This window comes from Puntigrus tetrazona, chromosome 6, assembly GCF_018831695.1.
Source record: "Puntigrus tetrazona isolate hp1 chromosome 6, ASM1883169v1, whole genome shotgun sequence".
NCBI lineage: Eukaryota > Metazoa > Chordata > Actinopteri > Cypriniformes > Cyprinidae > Puntigrus > Puntigrus tetrazona.
In genome coordinates, this window is record NC_056704.1 from 20,665,411 (window position 1) to 20,682,846 (window position 17,436).

Genomic DNA, 17,436 nt, shown 5'->3' on the forward strand with positions numbered 1-17,436 from the left:
AGTTATGTGCTCTGAATGTAGAGTAAGAAATATGAATGTAAAGCTTCATGGCAGTCCCAATGTGCAGTGTGAAATTTCAGCATTGGTTTTGCAATGTGTTTGTGAATTAGGATGATCAATGCTTCTTGATTTTCTTTCTTGGGTATTAAAGCAAGGAAGCCTACAGGCAAAACCTTGTTTAATGCACTGGTCAGTTTTGTGCTGTTTTGCTTCCATAACATAGCTGTCATCTTTCAGACTAGTGGAAAGAAAACATTCAAAATAAACATTTAGGTTTGTATTGTCTATTTAGATATGTACTTCATATATATCAATTTATATCAATTCAATCTATTGTTTTCTTTAAGTAAGTGAAATCTCCGTTTCAGTAGATACACCCAAATATTATAGGGTTTGTTTATATATGATTCACCTGATTCATATAGCATTTTGTTCCTGATTTTTAAGCTGTTGACAGTATGTTCTGATTTATGGAGTGATAAGAAGATATATCTAATTTCATTCTGTAAAACCTTTAACTCATAATGTCAACAAAACAATAATCTAATGTTTAGATTTCTGTTCTAGAAATGTGCATAGTAGATGAGTGCATGTCTAATCATACCATGCCTCATTTTGTGTATATAAATATAACATTTCTGAAAAAATTACAATACCAAAAGTTGTTTTAATTGTACTGTGATTAATCAGCTAGAGAAAGTGATATCTGTAGCTGCAGTTGTACCCTATTCACTTGTAGTATCTTGTCTTCTGTGTCGACTTCGATATAATCCGTTAATCATATTCAAAGGCAAAAGCTCCATTTATGTTAAAGTAGTGTTCTGCTGTTGTTTTTGTTATAGAAGTACAGTGAATTTTGCACACAGTTTGCAGAAGGTGAAAGCTCAGCAGCTTTTGGCAGTGAACAAACATAACGTGAATGAGAGCTAAAGTACATCAAAATATTGACTGTGTGTTGTATTTGAGAACAGTAATCCTTGTATGATGGCATATTGGCTCATTATAAATTCTTCAGCTTTAAGGAAATTACTCTATAGTGTAGTGTCTGCATGACTGCACTTGAAGCTCTATTCGCATGCTTCTATGCATAAAAAAATGGGACTTAATTTTATGTAATTCAACTTTTAAAAAAGACAAGCTGGGATTGCAAGCCTTTAAAATCAAAGGATTCTGTTTCTTTTATTCTGTCAGTTTGCAGCTCTGTCTCTCTGATATGGTATGGTGAACAAGAAAAACCTTTATATATTGTTTAAAGAAATTAAAGTTCTTCTCTTTGTTTCTATTCTTTTAAGTTCTTAACAAAATTGTCATCCATTCTCATGGTCCTCTGACTCTTCAGTGTCTTAAGACATCAGTCTGATATGATGAATGAGTCTGTACTGTGCATTTTGCCAGTTCTCGTCTATCATGGTCTCACAAAAAGAGAGTCTGTTTTGGCAGATTGACAGGTAAATAGTTTAGCTGGAATGTCTCAAAATTCTTCTTCAGTTGAAATAATAGAAGTTAGGGTGTGTACCACAGTTCAGAAGCATGCAGACGTGCTCCGGGTAGTTTCTGTGGAGGTGGAAGTTGTATATAAATCATTGCAAGTTAGTTTAAGGTTTCTGGCTAATGCTCAAATACTGAGCTAATGCGGCTTAGCAGAGGGGGAAAACTATCCTGCACTACTCTCAGACAAACCCAGGCCACAAAACCTCAAGGCAGTGATGCTAGATGTGAGAATAAATGTTTTGTCAGATTTTTAACCCTAAGAATGGTGAGAATTTACTTTATTTTGAAAACTAATGTTGTAACTGTAGGGCCTTTTAGGCCATATATATATATATATATATATATATATATATATATATATATATATATATATATATATATATATATCCATGGGTTTACATGTGGTAATTATACTGATTTACACATTTTATTTTGTACACATATTATTTTGCCCATCTACACAGCTGTACAGCTGCAGAGCAGAATTTGCAGTCCTATTAAAATTATTAGTATGAGTATTATTATTTTTTACATTTTATTTCAGTATTTTTAATACTAACAACGTGAAAAGTATACCAGAATTACACGTTTAAAGATGTCCCAGTACTGTATCTAATGTCAATCTTGGCTAAGCATTGCTTTTTCACCTGAGGTCACCTCACCTCAACATGCCTGTAAATACAATTTTGATGCTGAGGTTTGCCAGCCATGTCCATCAAACCTGCTTGTAAACATGTTCCTTTGCTGTGTTCTTTTTGAGGGCATGAGCTGATGGGTGACAGCTTTGGGAGGAGCTGACTGCTAACCTACATTTTCTCCCTCACTGGAGTACATAGATCCTGCCACATTTATACACCAGCGCAGTATTTTTTTAATCATAATTTCAATGTGCTTGCAGATAAGAATAAGTGTAACTTTTGAGTGTTCCAGTCTTACTGAGTTTAGCATGTTATGTGTTATTGAAAAATTAAAGAAATTCAATTAAATTCTGATGGATCAGTTCTAAGCTATATTATTTTGTTATGTTACTTATATACTGATGTGGACAAGGTTTGTATGTAATATTTTAGACAAGCACATTATAATATTTGACATAAATGGCGCATATGGAGCATGCATCAAACCATCAACCTTGTAATGGCTGCATCATTTACTCAACCGCATGTGAGTACACCATCTAAGAATCGGTTAGCTTGAAGACATTTCACACATCTGTATGTGTACTAGACCCTGCTAAAAGAGCTGGTGATTTGTCCTGGAGCCAGACACAGCTTGCACTTCTCTGAGAAACATCCTTTGCATCCTCTTCCTAATGAGCTTTGGAAACAGCTTTTTCCATCAGGGAATACTAGGGACACTGGGCCTGGATCCTGTCTAGCGTTTAATGACTGGAACATGTTATACTAGTTCGAAGAACAAGGCTGATAGTGTAGGTGTATTGAATTTAACATGTTTTCACCTGTCAATATTTTGAAGTATTTGTGACTGAAATAGTCCTCATTTTATGGTACAGTTGATCTTTTTCATAAATTATTCATTTTTACATAAATGTACAGTTTACTGTTTATATTCTGTTTATATAATTTTTTCCCACAAAAATATTAAGCTGCAAATGGGTTTTCAACATTGATAATTAAAATAAATGTTCCTTGTGCACCAAATCAGCATAGTAGAGTGATTTCCAAAGGATCATATGATATTAAAGCCTGGAGAAATGGCTGAAATGGTTCGCCATCACATGTATAAATTGCAAATTTAAAATATACCAAAAAAGTAAGCAGTTGTTTTAAATTGTAATGCTTCACAATATTTTGCCTTAATAAATGCAGCCTTGGTGAGCATAAGAAAATAGATTCATTTAAAAAGAATGTTAGAGCCTTAAAACCTTTGAAAAGTAGCGTATGGCATATGTTAAAAGGTAACTTTTGTGCAAGTATTTTCTTCAATCCAAGTTTATGTACATCCATAAGATTGTAGGTAAAAATATTGTAAATATCTGCTCTGACTTTGATTTTATGATTGATTTTCATCCAGTTAATTTTTGATGGTCTGAAATTGCATTTTTGAGTAATGCAAATACATATAGTTGGACATCGTTATAGTTGTTTTAGTCAGTTCAGTACATTTTCAGTACAATTTTGAAAGAAAGAACATTTTATAGCTTGTGAGTTACATCAGGGTGTCAAATATTATAAATAATGTCAGAAATTATAGATAAACATGTCCTTTAAGTAAGCCGTTTTAGGTTAACATCCACAAAAAGTGTAAACACAGTGGCTTTGACTTTCAAAGCTGTTCATTTGAGACAGGACTAGCTCTTTGTCCAAATAATAACAACCTGGACACAGACAATTATTTTTGCCATTTAATTTCACATTGTAGTAGCACAGAGACATTAAATCACAGGAAGCAGCACTAAAAGCATGCACAGTGCCATCGTGCGGATGCACTTGATGACCTCCTCTTGAATGATCAGATGATCTGTGGGTGTAAAGTTAGAGTGAAATAGCTGAGTGTATGTACATTAATGTCAGGGTCGGTGCAGATGAGCAGTCAGTGGACGCCTGCAGGCTGGGTGATTTAATAAGCCTTTTATTGAAAACACCATCAGACAGGCATCTGCCGGCTATAAGGAGCGGAATAAAGCGGGGCAGTGGTGCAAAGAACCCCCTCCTCTTTCACTTGCTCTGCTCTATTGTTTGAGCAGAGAGGATAATGGGGGTTGAATACCAGACTGGGTCCACACCAATCAGACATGAGGTGAAACAGTTTGCAAACACCTCAGTCATACAGAGAGCCCCGCCGGAGTCAGCAAAATGTGCAGTTTAGTTTGAATCAGCTTTGTGTTTCATACACGCTTCCTTCAGAATCTCATTGTCCTTAGATCGCCCCCTCCTTCAGCCTCTGTCATCCCTGGCTTGAATGGAAGGCTTGGACTCGGTGGAGAGAGGCAGGATTATGGTACTTGTGCTGCCAAGTCCATACTCCTATGCATATTCATGAGGTGATCTGCTCTGTAGAGCTGACGGGAATACAACTGATCCTTCTCAACTGAGACCTGCGCAGCTTCTCTGGAATTAAACTAGTTTGGAGATCATTTCAAGAAAGTGTCAGGATTGAGTTGCGGATGGATATCTTCATTTTGAGTAAATGTGAGAATAACATTTATGAAATGCTTCATTATGTTGTTTTTCATTTAAAGCCTTGGGTTGTTTAGGCAGTGCGTATTCTCATTTACTTTTATGAAAATTGGAAGCATTCTGGGATAATTTCGATTTTATCCCATAAACTGGAAGTGTATGCGTTTTTTCAATGCTTGATACTATATTCTATCCCGGTTTAATATGCAGAGTTAGGTAACACTTTATAAATAGGTAACACTTGCTAACTATTAACTATGAAAAAATTCTTAATATGCTGTATTAATAGTTAGTAAGGTACTTGTTAAGTTTAGGTAATGTGTAGGATTTGGGATGTAGAAAAAGGTCAAGTAGAATAAGGCTAATAGGCTAATAGCTAATATGCCGGCTAATAAGTGTAACCATAAAATAACCAAAAACAAAAAGTAAATATACTCCTCTAAGATCTAAAAGAAGATAGAAGAGTTTTTATGTCACTTATGCTAATATCCATTGGTGTAATTATGTACAAATGTAAATTAAATTTGGCTGTAAGATTTTGGAGTGGGTGGGGCTACCAAGTAAAACACAGGAGAGAAATGTTAACTACCTGCAAAATATTAGCATGTTTTCACAGCTAGTTAGGACAAAATCCACGTGGCAGAGATTTTGTTACAGCCTGCCTGGTGTGGCGCTGTTAGACTAGGTTTCATAGTGTTTTATATCATCCTACAGGTGATGAAGGCGTATCACATGTACCACCACGGAGAGCATCAGTGCAGAAAGCAAACTGAAGGAGGCTGAGAAACAAGAAGAGAAGCAGTTTAGCAAGTCTGGAGACCTCAATGTCAACCTCCTGCGCCACGAGGACAGACCCCAGCGCCCGCCTTTCGGTCAGGAAGATTGAGAAGATGAAGGAGAAGGTGAGATTATGTGTGCTGGTGGCTGAGCTCATAATGCTCGGCAGAGTGATTCTAATGCCACCTTGCTTTATTAAACCAAAGAGCTGTTGCAGCCTAGAATCGCATTCATTCCTTCTCCCAACATTCTCAAGCAGGATTCTGACCCTTTAAGAGGAAGATTATTCTATTTCAAGTGGTGTATATTATCTATGCACAATGAAGGATAAAGCTAGCCCTTTGTCGCTCCTTGACTTCTTTCGAAAAGCCACTGTGGAAGGAAGTGAAAGCCAATATTGCATCATCATGACCAGTGTCTTTTTTTGTCTAAAGCTATTTTCAGTACTCTTGTTCGACAATTGCCCTTGTTCTTGGTTAAGTGAACATTGGTGATGCCTCTTTGTGAGAATCAAACCAAAACACTTCAGAATGCAACCTAGGGTTTCGATTAACAGTAAATGCTGATCAATACAAACTCACCTCTAAGCGTGCTCTAAGTTTGTGTTGCTTATGTATTCATAAATGCGATATATACTGACCATATTCTTAAGCGATGAACATGATTTTCTTTTCAAATGTAACATGTTCCTGGATTAACATCCATGTTGATCCTGGACCAACATTCTTATCAGCCAAACAGAATAGAGAGATATGTTTACAGGAAATATCAATTTGTGCCATACAACAAGAGTTAGGTGCTTCTTATGTTATTCAAACATAATTTCCTTCTGCTGTTAGGAATAAATTCTGAGTAGGGTTATGTTTAAGAGTAGGTGATAGATTTTGATCCAAGAACATGTCTTAATTGGCAAAATCACAGTGGCCATTCCCAAACTTGTAATGGGAAGTACTTATAAATAGTCTTATATACATTTTTGTTTTTATTTTATTTTATTTATTTTAATTAGAACCTTTACGAGAATTCCAGAATTTTTCTTTTGAAATAAAAGCTTAATGTAACCACTATTGTACTAAAATTCTAAAATTAATTTTTTCTTATACAATTTATTATTTTCTGCAGTGAAATATATATTACAATAGTGTTGTGTTTCTTCTTTTTCTTCTTTTTCTTCTTCTTCTTCTTCTTCTTCTTTATTATTATTATTAGATTTTAATACTCTATTTGAAATTAAATATTTCCATGGTAATATTTAGTTTAATATTTAGTTTATTTAGTTATAAAGAAAATTATACAACAATAATAATTGTATTATTTTTCCTTAAATACTCATGTTGTTGCTGTGAAATGTTACAATATTATTTCCGTTTCATATTTAATAATAATTATAAGCTGTATGTAATATATAATAATTATTATTATATAATTAAATCTTAAACCCAATTTTTATTAGGGAAAATAAAATATACCCAAATATACTTATTCTAAATCAACAACCTAGTACCTTCCTTTCTAGTTACCTTCTCATCGGCTCTTAAAAGCAGTGCAGGAACTTAGGTTTGAATGAATCTGATGGATGGGTTTATAAAAATGAATGTGGGCTGAGCTTTATCTAAGAATGGACAATGAGGTCAGTGAGACTGTAGACAGCCTGGAGACTGAATGGCTGACTACTCACACAAACCAGATTCAACATTTCAGGTCAGTGACTTCAACTGTAAATCATCTAATTCATGCAAATTCATAGCTGGTTCTGTGAACTTACAGGAAGCTAACTCATAGTGACTATTGGACCATACAAAAAAAAATTATATTTGGGAGTACTGTGTTTTTCGCACAAGGCAGTTTTCATGTGAATGAATTCTGTTTCCTTTACTAGCCAGCTTGTACGCTCTCTCACTTTTGCTCTTTGTGTCGCTCTCTCTCTCTCTGTGCTGTTCTCACTCTCTCTCCCACCCTTCCTCCCCTTTCAGGCTGCAATGCGTAGAGATGTTGGCATGAAAGCCACTCAGCCTCACACTATTTATAACCATGGTAGCCATGGATGCTCTGTGTTTCTCTGCAGCCTGACCTGATTCTGCAGGCGAGCAGACTTCGACGTGATCCCAGCACACCTGCAAGCCTCAATGGCCTTAATGGACTATCAGTTACTAATAAGTAGTTTGTGAAATGTGAAAATACATTTTGAATTGCACTTCCAATTGGATTCATTTTCTACAGAAATTGGAATAAATTACAATTATCAATTTGTCAGACTCGTGCAGACCTAATTTTAGATTAAATGTGAATATTATAAAATTAATAAGGGTGACAAAAATACACTCCATAATTTCTATGTGCATATTTATATGCTGATTCTGTTTACATTTGAAAAGGTCTACTGTGATTTGCCCACCTAAAAATGAAAATACTTTTCATAATGCCAATTAGAAATCTGAATGACTTTTTTCTGTAAACCACAATAGAATATATTTTGAATAATGTTGATAGCTAACCAGTTTCAGATCCCATTTCCATTGGTTTCCAAAAAATACAATGGAAGTCACAAGGAACTGATACTATTTAGTTGCAAACATGCTTAAGGTTTACTAATGGTCAGCTCATGTGTTGTTCCCACCATAGTTGCTTTTCATATCAGTGTTTGTTTAATCGACATGGAACTCAACTCATGTGATCAGTATATTCTAGCGTTTTAACTTACATGTACTAATCACTGGTGTTTGTTCTTCATTTAAGGATTTTGTTTTGACAATACAATTATGTAGCAGTCAGCTGTTATTAATGATACTAGAGCAGCTGTCTGCTTTGAGTGCTCAAGCTTTTTGATGAAAAATTCAGCAGGACCCAGCTGGAGCTCACAAGCAGATGACACTCAGTCTCTGAGTCTTGTTTCAATTCACTGAAAACTCTTATATGATAAATATTATTGTTCATGCTTTTCAAATTAAATTTTTTTTAAATTATCATTTGTGCTGTTCAAATTTACATAAACCTAAAAGTTCACAGTTTTTAACTATATGGTACACTTTAATTGTTTTATGAGGTTTAGTTTAACTGTAGTGTAAATTATTATCTCTATACACTCTAAAATATATGTTCTGTTATCTCTTTGCATAAGTTGTCACATTGGTACTGAGAAATTAATACGTTCTGTTTTAAATTGTTTTATGTAATTTTTTACATTTTCTGTAGGCTATAAACTGGTCTGATGGTGTGCATTGTTTTTCTTCTACCATGAATTGTTCAGCTAAAAGCACATTTAATGTCTTTTACATATATTGTGGCTTTTTAAACTTCAGATAATGTAAAACAGCTATTTATTATATAAACTGATTTCTTCTTCATTTTGTTTCCCTTTTCCAGAGGCAAGCCAAGTACTCTGAGAACAAACTGAAATGCACAAAAGCCATAATGACTATTTATTGAACCTGGCAGCCACCAACGCCGTTGTGGCAAAATATTACATCCATGATGTTTCGGATATGATTGATGTGAGTATGCACAATGAGGCATGCGTTTGTTTGTGTGTATCAGCTGTGATTTAAACAGTTGAACTGATGAGGCTCAGCTCCATCTGTTTCTCTTTGCATTGCGGTGAAGTGTCTCCTTGTTAATATGGTTTGCCTCATTTCGTTTCTCTAAACGTTTGCTTTGCATTTCCTAGAATGTCATTTTAGTGAATTGGATTTGTGTTCTGATTTTATTCCCATCTCCTCTGGTATTTGTGTTTTTATTGAATTATTAATCACCATTACTGTAACCTTCTAATCTGTTTTGCAGCTTCATTCGGCTTCACAATGAAAGATTAAAACTATTATTCTGCCAAACCAAAATGATTTTTGTCAGATTTATAACAAGAAAATGAAATTACTAGCTTAATTGCACATAAACCCTTTTACTGCATTTAATTCACAAAATATTGTTGCATATAGAACAACAGGCTGTCAGTTGCATGGGTATCATCCTATCAAAAATCTGCTGAGACTGGATCAGTGATGTGAAGTATACTGAAATATTTGCCCATCTCGGCTGTCTCTATGTTGTGTTAGCATTAGTTCGCACACTGTAGATAAACCGAACCTCAGTGATTTTGCTGAGGGATGCAAAGAATGTCACATTGCTGTCCATCAGTACGCCCTGATATCCTGAAGCAATTTATGAAAACATAAAACCGCACACACTTGTACGTCCTGATAACAGCAAAAGGCTAAGAGGAAACATAAGCCATTATAGATAAATTTTAAACCCAGCTCTATGCACACTACTGCAGTCACATACTGTTTGCATATCTCTGTAGCAACTGTTCTGTTAGAGATTGTTGCATTGGACATTTATTTCGGCACTGCCTGTTATTTTTTTTTATGTAAAAAAAATACGTAAATCCCTAAAACGGTTAACAGGTTAAAGCTGGAAGAACTCTGTAAAGGGCTTACAGTTAGGTTGTTGACATAGGTTTACCTTTAAAACCACTAATTGTTTGAAACCACTAAACCAAAACTCACTAAACACCCACACCCACCATTGGGTATATAGAAATTCATGTGGTACTTGTGGCCTGGTGAATTACAGTAGAATGCCAGGCTACCTTGTACCAGAAATTTACAGTTTTGCAGGCTGTTCCAAAGAATTAGAAAGTGCTATGGTTCTGGTGCTTCCAAGAGACTAGGAAGGCTTTGCATTTCATCTTTTTAAAGGGATAGCTCACCCCAAATATGTTCTGTTATCATTTATAATCACTTACCCTGCCATCATTTAGTTTCTCTGCTGAACACAGAAAATATATTTAAAAGTAATTTGCTCTAAAACTACATTAAACCAGCAATTTTCAGTGTATGGACCCAGTTTTTTTTGTTTTTTGCTTTGAAACATCCTGTTTTTTCCAAGTTCACAACCTTACATCTAAACATAATCCTTTTTAAGAAAAGCCTTTAACTTTTAAGAGTGCAGGGTCAGAAGTAGGGCAGGGGTGTCGTGATTGATAGTTTTCAGAGAGTCTGACAGTGAACCAAAGGTAAACAGGTTTATTCAAACAATTCTGTCATGGCAACCCTTGCTATTCCCAATACACAGTAGAAATTAAGTATTGGTTTTCTGCTTTAGATTGAAGTATATTTTTCTTAGGGCAAACAGTGGTTTCAGTATTACTGATGGACACCCTGAATAATTTAAAATTGTATGGATTTACTTCTAATGACCTGTGATTATTAGAAAATGCTGAGAATTTGAAACTATTCTATTATTGGGCCAAGAATGTGTAAATACAGAATCTAAACCTTACAGTATTACTGTGCTAGATTTTTTTTTTTTACCATTGTACACCTGCTCTCCTGTGGCTTTTGTAATGCTAAATAGATTGTCCCACAGGCTATGACCGTCTAGTGTTTGCACTCAAGCCCTTTAAAGCATAATATATGGATTTACAGTCCAATAGAGCGATAACTGCCTTTGTGGCAATGACTCATAGAGGTTTAAAGTTTCCCTCAAGCAAATTTAAACTTGCTCCACATTGCTGAAAGAGGTTAGTCGCACATTTGTTGCACGTTTAAACTAATTAGCTAAGATATCCCACTGTGCTTGTTTTTCTAATTATAGATACTGACGATCTCGAGTCTCTGCAGGATGAAATTCACTCATTTAGATCATGTCATTTTAATGGCACTGGGATCCATGGAGGCACAAGAGATGCTACCTGTCTTACAGTTCACCCTGTTAGAGTGAAATGTGAAATCTCGTGACTGCTAAAAATAGACATCACCATGGAAACATTTTGGCAAATACAATTTCATTTATACTGTCTTCGCAGAAAGAAAGATTGGATTTGTGGTCTTCTAAATGTCATTCAGGCTTGCTGTGAGATTTTTCATCTCTCATCCTTCATTTTTCTTCTTTCTACAGTGCTGTGACCTCGGGTATCATGCTAGCTTGGCACGCACATTAAGAACGTATCTGTCTGCTGAGTATAACCTGGAGACCTCTCGCCATGAGGGTCTGGACATAATTGAGAACGCTGTGGACAACCTAGACCCTCGTAGCGACAAGCACAAGATCATGGACATGCATAATCAGGTCTTTTGCCCACCCATGCGATTTGAGTTTCTGCCGCACATGGGAGATGAGGTATCTACCCTTCAACTTGCCTAATATCATCTTATTATCGGAACAGTTCACACAAAAATTAAATTCTGTTATTATTCACCTTCAAGTCAATATGATTTCTTCAGCGGAGCACGAAAGTTGATTTTTGAAGATTATCCTGGTTACCCTTTTTGTAATGAAATATAATAAAAAAACATGCTGTAAAACTTCAATTAAAGTGGTTCATAGTGGTTATACATTAGCTTTGTGAAAAATAGCAGACAAAATGTAAGTCATTATTGGGTTAGGAAAGACATTTGGTAAGCAATGACAGAATTTGAATTTTTCACAGAACTGACCTTTCAGGAATAATAATATTGGCCTACTCAATGTTAATTAAAATCTGAGATGTCAAAATTACTTTTTTTCAAGTAACTAGTAAAATATAAAATGCAGTTACTTTTTAAAAAGAGTCACACAAGTTACTTGTTATTCGCTCAATCACCTCTACACGTCTTAATTGAAATTGGGAGAAATCCTTCAGGCTGAGGCTTATTAATTTCCGTTTTTGAGTGAAAGGTGCCAAAAATATAACTTTTGGGTTTTTGTTATTAATAATAAATAAGCAAGTGCAGCTGAGGTGACAAAAAGTAACACAAAAGTTATGTAATCCATTACTTTGCATAAAAGTGACTAGATAATGTAATGCATTACTTTTAAAGTAACTTGCCCCCAACACAGATCATGACAGAGATAAATGGCTTTGTGTTTTGTTTTTGTTTGTTTCAGGTGTGCCAGGTGAGTGCCCAACAACCAGTCCAGACCGAGCTTCTGATGCGTTACCACCAGCTGCAGTCCCGCTTGGCCACGCTCAAGATTGAGAATGAGGAGGTAAGAATTGAGAGAATTAATTCTCTATTACTGTGTGTGTGTGAGCAAGGTATGACAATTGTTCTAGTCCCTTTTCGCCCTGCAGGTATAGTTTCAGGTTACTCTACTAACTCTGTAGTCTTTCATTCCTTATATAGACTTGCTTTGTCTCTAGTCTGCTAGTTTTGTGAATCTTCAACCCGTATATGGAGTTGTCTTTTGTCCTCTCCGTAGTGGGCAGTTGAGGCATGTCCAGCTATGCAATAGAGGTCAACGCCCCATAAGGGCTATATAAGCTGATGGTTTACTCTCTGTGTTAAGCTGCATTCTGAATAAACCAGATTTGATTTCACTCGTGTGGTTTGTTCCGACTGCTGCTTCCAGGCGCCTGAATTTGTTCTGTACTGCTGATGAACGGACACAGGGGACGCATACACTGAAGAAGAGAAGTTCTTACAAGAATCATCACAGTTACTACATTCAACATTTTATCATGGTCTATCCCCCTCTCAGAAATAATTATTCAGTCTCAGCCTCAGACACAACAACCAAAAACCATTCACTGACTGTGATGCATATTGCATACCAAAATAATCGCTAGCTCCAATCTGATTGACTGGTTTAATCTAATTTCCAAAAGTCAGAGCGTACAGGTTTTTTTATCAGTGTTCTGGGAAACAAAGTTACGGTATGGTAGCTTTACCGATCACGGCACCAGGCAGCTACACTGGCGCTTCAGTGAAAGATCTAGTTGTTTGATTCACAGTTTTTTGTGGTTCAAGGCTTTGAATCTTGAGAGATATTCAGAGCTTGTTAGAGTGCAGCTGTATAATCCACTTTGTTCTCAGAGTTTAATTTCAGATTTAAACCATATAAAAAACTAGTTTGTTGATTTACAGACTCTGTCTAGCTCTTTGCTAGAACATACAAGAAGGTACAACATTATACTAATGAAAGAGATGATCTTTCATTCACTGGTAACTGTCGGTCACGTCAAAGGCTTTCAGTGCAGCAAATCTGTGTGACAAACCTGAGCCTGTTGCAAAATCTGTGTGGGAAGTCCTTCTCACAAATGTGAAATTCAGAACATATGGATTCCTATTGTAATGACTGTAAAAATTAGTAGTACAATAGTACATTTTTCTATTTGATCTTTCAACTTCAAGCGCAATGTCATGTTATAAAAGTAAAATAGGTTGCAAACTCTGTTTCCTGTTGACTTTAACATCTGTATGCTATACAGATCCCTCTCTTGCAACCACATGCTTTGGAAACTATTGAGTTTTATTTACACCTGCCCGGTGTAAAGACTCGTCAGCTTCTTTAGTGTGAGTCATCACTCTGCGGAGAGCCCAACTGCCTCTCACACACAAGCCTTTAGCTCTCAAACAGCCCTCTGCTTTACTCACATACTTGTTTTAAAACCATTTTTAAAGCACTCCAGAGAATACTTCAGCTTAGCAATCAAACTCGTGGCAATTTAGTCTGCCTTTCTTGGGAACTGAGACTGTATTTTTAGCTTTCTCATCTGTTAATGGTGTGTGTATCTTCTGGGATGGGATAGTTATCTCTATGTTTGGTCTTTGTGAGGGTACTTTTTTGTATTGGGAGAGCCGAACGCAACTCACCGACCAACTAAGTGTATGCAGCTGCTAATGGACTTTGTAATAGCTCCCGTCTGTGTCTATTGATGATTTCATCTTGTCCTTATCACTTTGTGTCTCATAACCAGCTAGTAATTGATGATTTTGTGTCATATAGGAAATGTGCAACATTAATCTGTGAGAGCCTGGGGCCGATTTACACACCAGTCACTACAGCATTGAGACAATCCTTGATTTCATACATTGGAGTGATCTATAGTCCCTGGGTCAAATGTACCAGTATAAAGGTTTAGGTAGTTTTAGAGCCGCATACAGCACTACACAAATATCACTTGTGGTTTAGTTGCATCGATTACCTTCAAAAATATGTGAAATAGATTGAGATCTTTTCTTTATTGCACATTTTCGAGGTTTTAATAACTTTACCTGCATAAGCATTCTAGTAAGCAGCAACACATTTAAGACTGTGGGCGTATATGCATTATACTGACACATACATGGTAGTTTAAAGTAAAAAGAGAAGCTCTTTTTGCACTTTTTTTTCTTCCTGTGATTTGTTTTCTGAACTCGTGTACTAGACAAATACTTTTATTTGGATGTTTCCAAGTCTTAAGCTCATATTGTGGGTTTGAATGTATCACAGAGACGCATAACTTATTGCAGCCCTGTTATTGCAAACAGTGAGCACATTGAAATGTTATTTTAAAAGTGCTCATATTATATTCAAGGTTTAACATTACATTTTTTGCTTATGTCAGGTCAGTATGTTGCCTTCCAAGATTATATTACAACAACATGAAACATATGAATTGTATGTGTGGTTGTGTGTACGTGCTTGTGAACAATATTTAGTGTATATACAAAAGAAATGTGTAATTAAGGAAGCACTTCGGCACATCTTCTTTTCCTATTTTGGACTATCATTACTGCCTTTTTATTTTTTACTCTTGAGACAGAAACAAAATGTTTCATGTTTCATGACAAACAGATCGATGAATATGCTGGATGCCATACGGTGTAATTCATTACCGATTTGGGTGCTTGCCATCAAAAACTGTAATAAACTAACTGTTTTATATTTAAATATATTTTAAAATGTTTAGCTAATGAATTTTTAGCAACCACTATTAGTAACCAGTCTTCAGTGTCACATGATCCTTCCAAAATCATTCTAAAATGACTATTTGGTTCTCAAGACACATAAAATTTTAGTATGAATGAGGATAACTGTGCCGCTTAATATTTTTGTGAACACCGTGATTAGTTTTTTAAGCAATTCTGTTGAAAGACAATTCAAAAGGACAGCATACATTCTGTACTGTGACTTTTGATCTATTTCATCAATCCTTGGTGAAATAAAGCATACATTTCTTTTAAAAATAACTGATCGTTAGTGTGAATCTTACGTAACTTATATTCCTTAAGTTCATACTCATCTCTTTTTCACCTTACTGAATCCCTGCTCTGCTATGCTATGTTTAATTAGGTGCGCAAGACCCTGGATGCCACCATGCAGACCTTACAAGACATGCTGACAGTGGAGGACTTTGATGTATCAGATGCCTTCCAGCACAGCCGATCCACAGAGTCCATCAAATCCGTGGCTTCCGAGAGTTACATGAGCAAATTGAACATTGCTAAGAGACGAGCCAATCAGCAGGAGACGGAAGTCTTCTACTTCACTGTGAGTAGCCTTATTCTCTCAGACCATAAGCACTGGCTACCACAAGTACTGTTATTATTTTTATCTTATTTTATATGACATTTATTGAATAGTGAATTAATTATTAATTAATTAATCAGCATATGAATTACATTTTTATTCGATTGACACTCCTAATTATTAGTTATTTTAGACATTTTTTCCATTTATAATGCTTTTAAAGATGAAGTCCTGTCCTCAGGTTCTCTGCACTATCAGTAGATCTTTTAATACATGGTTCTCATCACAATCATCTCTGCAAACACTGATATCAAAGTCTACTCTGCCTTTCCTATCTGTCTGTCCAAACTCAGTCATCACGTACCAATCCGCAAAACATTCGTGACAAGGCCCATGCCTCACCAATGAGACGGAAATTAAATCCTCCTATTGGAACAGATTGAATTTGCGGCGTGCAAAGTACAGCAAAATCTGTTCTTTGTTGCCCACAGCACACATCGCTCCCCTGATTTAGTCACATCCTATTAAAATCATTAGCTTACTGACGCCTTCATCTGTGTCGCAGAAATTCAAGGAGTACCTGAACGGCAGTAACCTCATCATTAAGCTTCAGGCCAAGCATGACCTGCTAAAACAGACTCTGGGGGAAGGTGAGTTGTCTGTTTAATAAATAAGTTTCTGCTCTCTGGAAATGCTGAGCGTCAGCATCTAATGGCAACTTTGGTCACTGTTGGATATAAAATTGAAAGTTGTAGCTACATGGTGAGCTCAAAAAGTTTGTATAATGAATGCATCTAAACTCACTGGACAGGATATATAACGAAGTGAGGGTCAATAGTTTAAGGCCACTAGTGAAAATTCTTTCTATTTTGTGTCTGATTGTCTAATTTAAAGCTGGCAAAATAGGCACGAACTCCAGGTTGTGTAATACTTACAGTCTAGGATTTTTAATTAATTAAATTTTATATAAAATATTTTTATATAAAAATATATACAGTATTTAATCAAATGTAATTTTTTTCACTGCCATCTATCTTTGGGTATAGCCCTTTAAGCTGTGTATAAGCAATATAGAGGGTGATTTTTAACTGAATGTTTACAGTTTGTTGATACAAATGGGGATTAAACATTTAAAATATGACCATAACGCAAAACATTAAGTGTAATAAAACTATGATTGCTTGCTAACCCTTCTGTGCAAAGTTATACCCAATCTGTCACTTGATATTAAACATTAACCCATGTTTTAGATTTTGTAGATTTTTTTGAAATGCTTTCTTCAGGCAAGTAATAATGTCGTAGTCAAAGACCTTTTTGAAGCAGATGCCTGAAGAAAGACTAAAATGTTGTTAAAGCAATAGTATTCTGGGGTATAAATAATCCAAGTGATTTAACAAAATAAAAAAAGCCAGGCTGCCATTCTACATGTATTAGTGTGAACATGCTTTGTTTTTACCAACTGAGGGACCCAGATGCCATCCATAGACATTTAGTTGAAAATTACCTTGAATATTCCTTTAGGTATAAGGCCTTTTGTTGTAAGATGATTAGAAAGACCCTGCTTTCATGGCTGCATCTCCCATAAGGCCTCTTGTCACTTCGGTTACGGGCAGTTTACGCCCAATCAATCAGCTAGTGGCACCGGGGGGGGATTTCAGCAGCTGCCTGTGCAGCAGCTCATAATCTAATGACGGCACACTGTGGGACGCCCCAGCTGAGTCCAGCCATCCACGTATATGATCGCTGACCAGTCCTGCCCTCTTCCCCTCACCAGACTATGTGCTCAATTACACTTCACCTCATCGGCTCAGTAAAA

At 35.9% G+C, this 17,436-nt stretch overlaps 1 pseudogene; it reads left to right on the forward strand.

Annotated features, from left to right (window-relative positions):
* The first annotated feature begins 5,348 nt into the window (after nt 1–5,348).
* The window catches only part of LOC122346810, a 31,264-nt pseudogene continuing 19,176 nt past the window's right edge, over nt 5,349–17,436 (forward strand).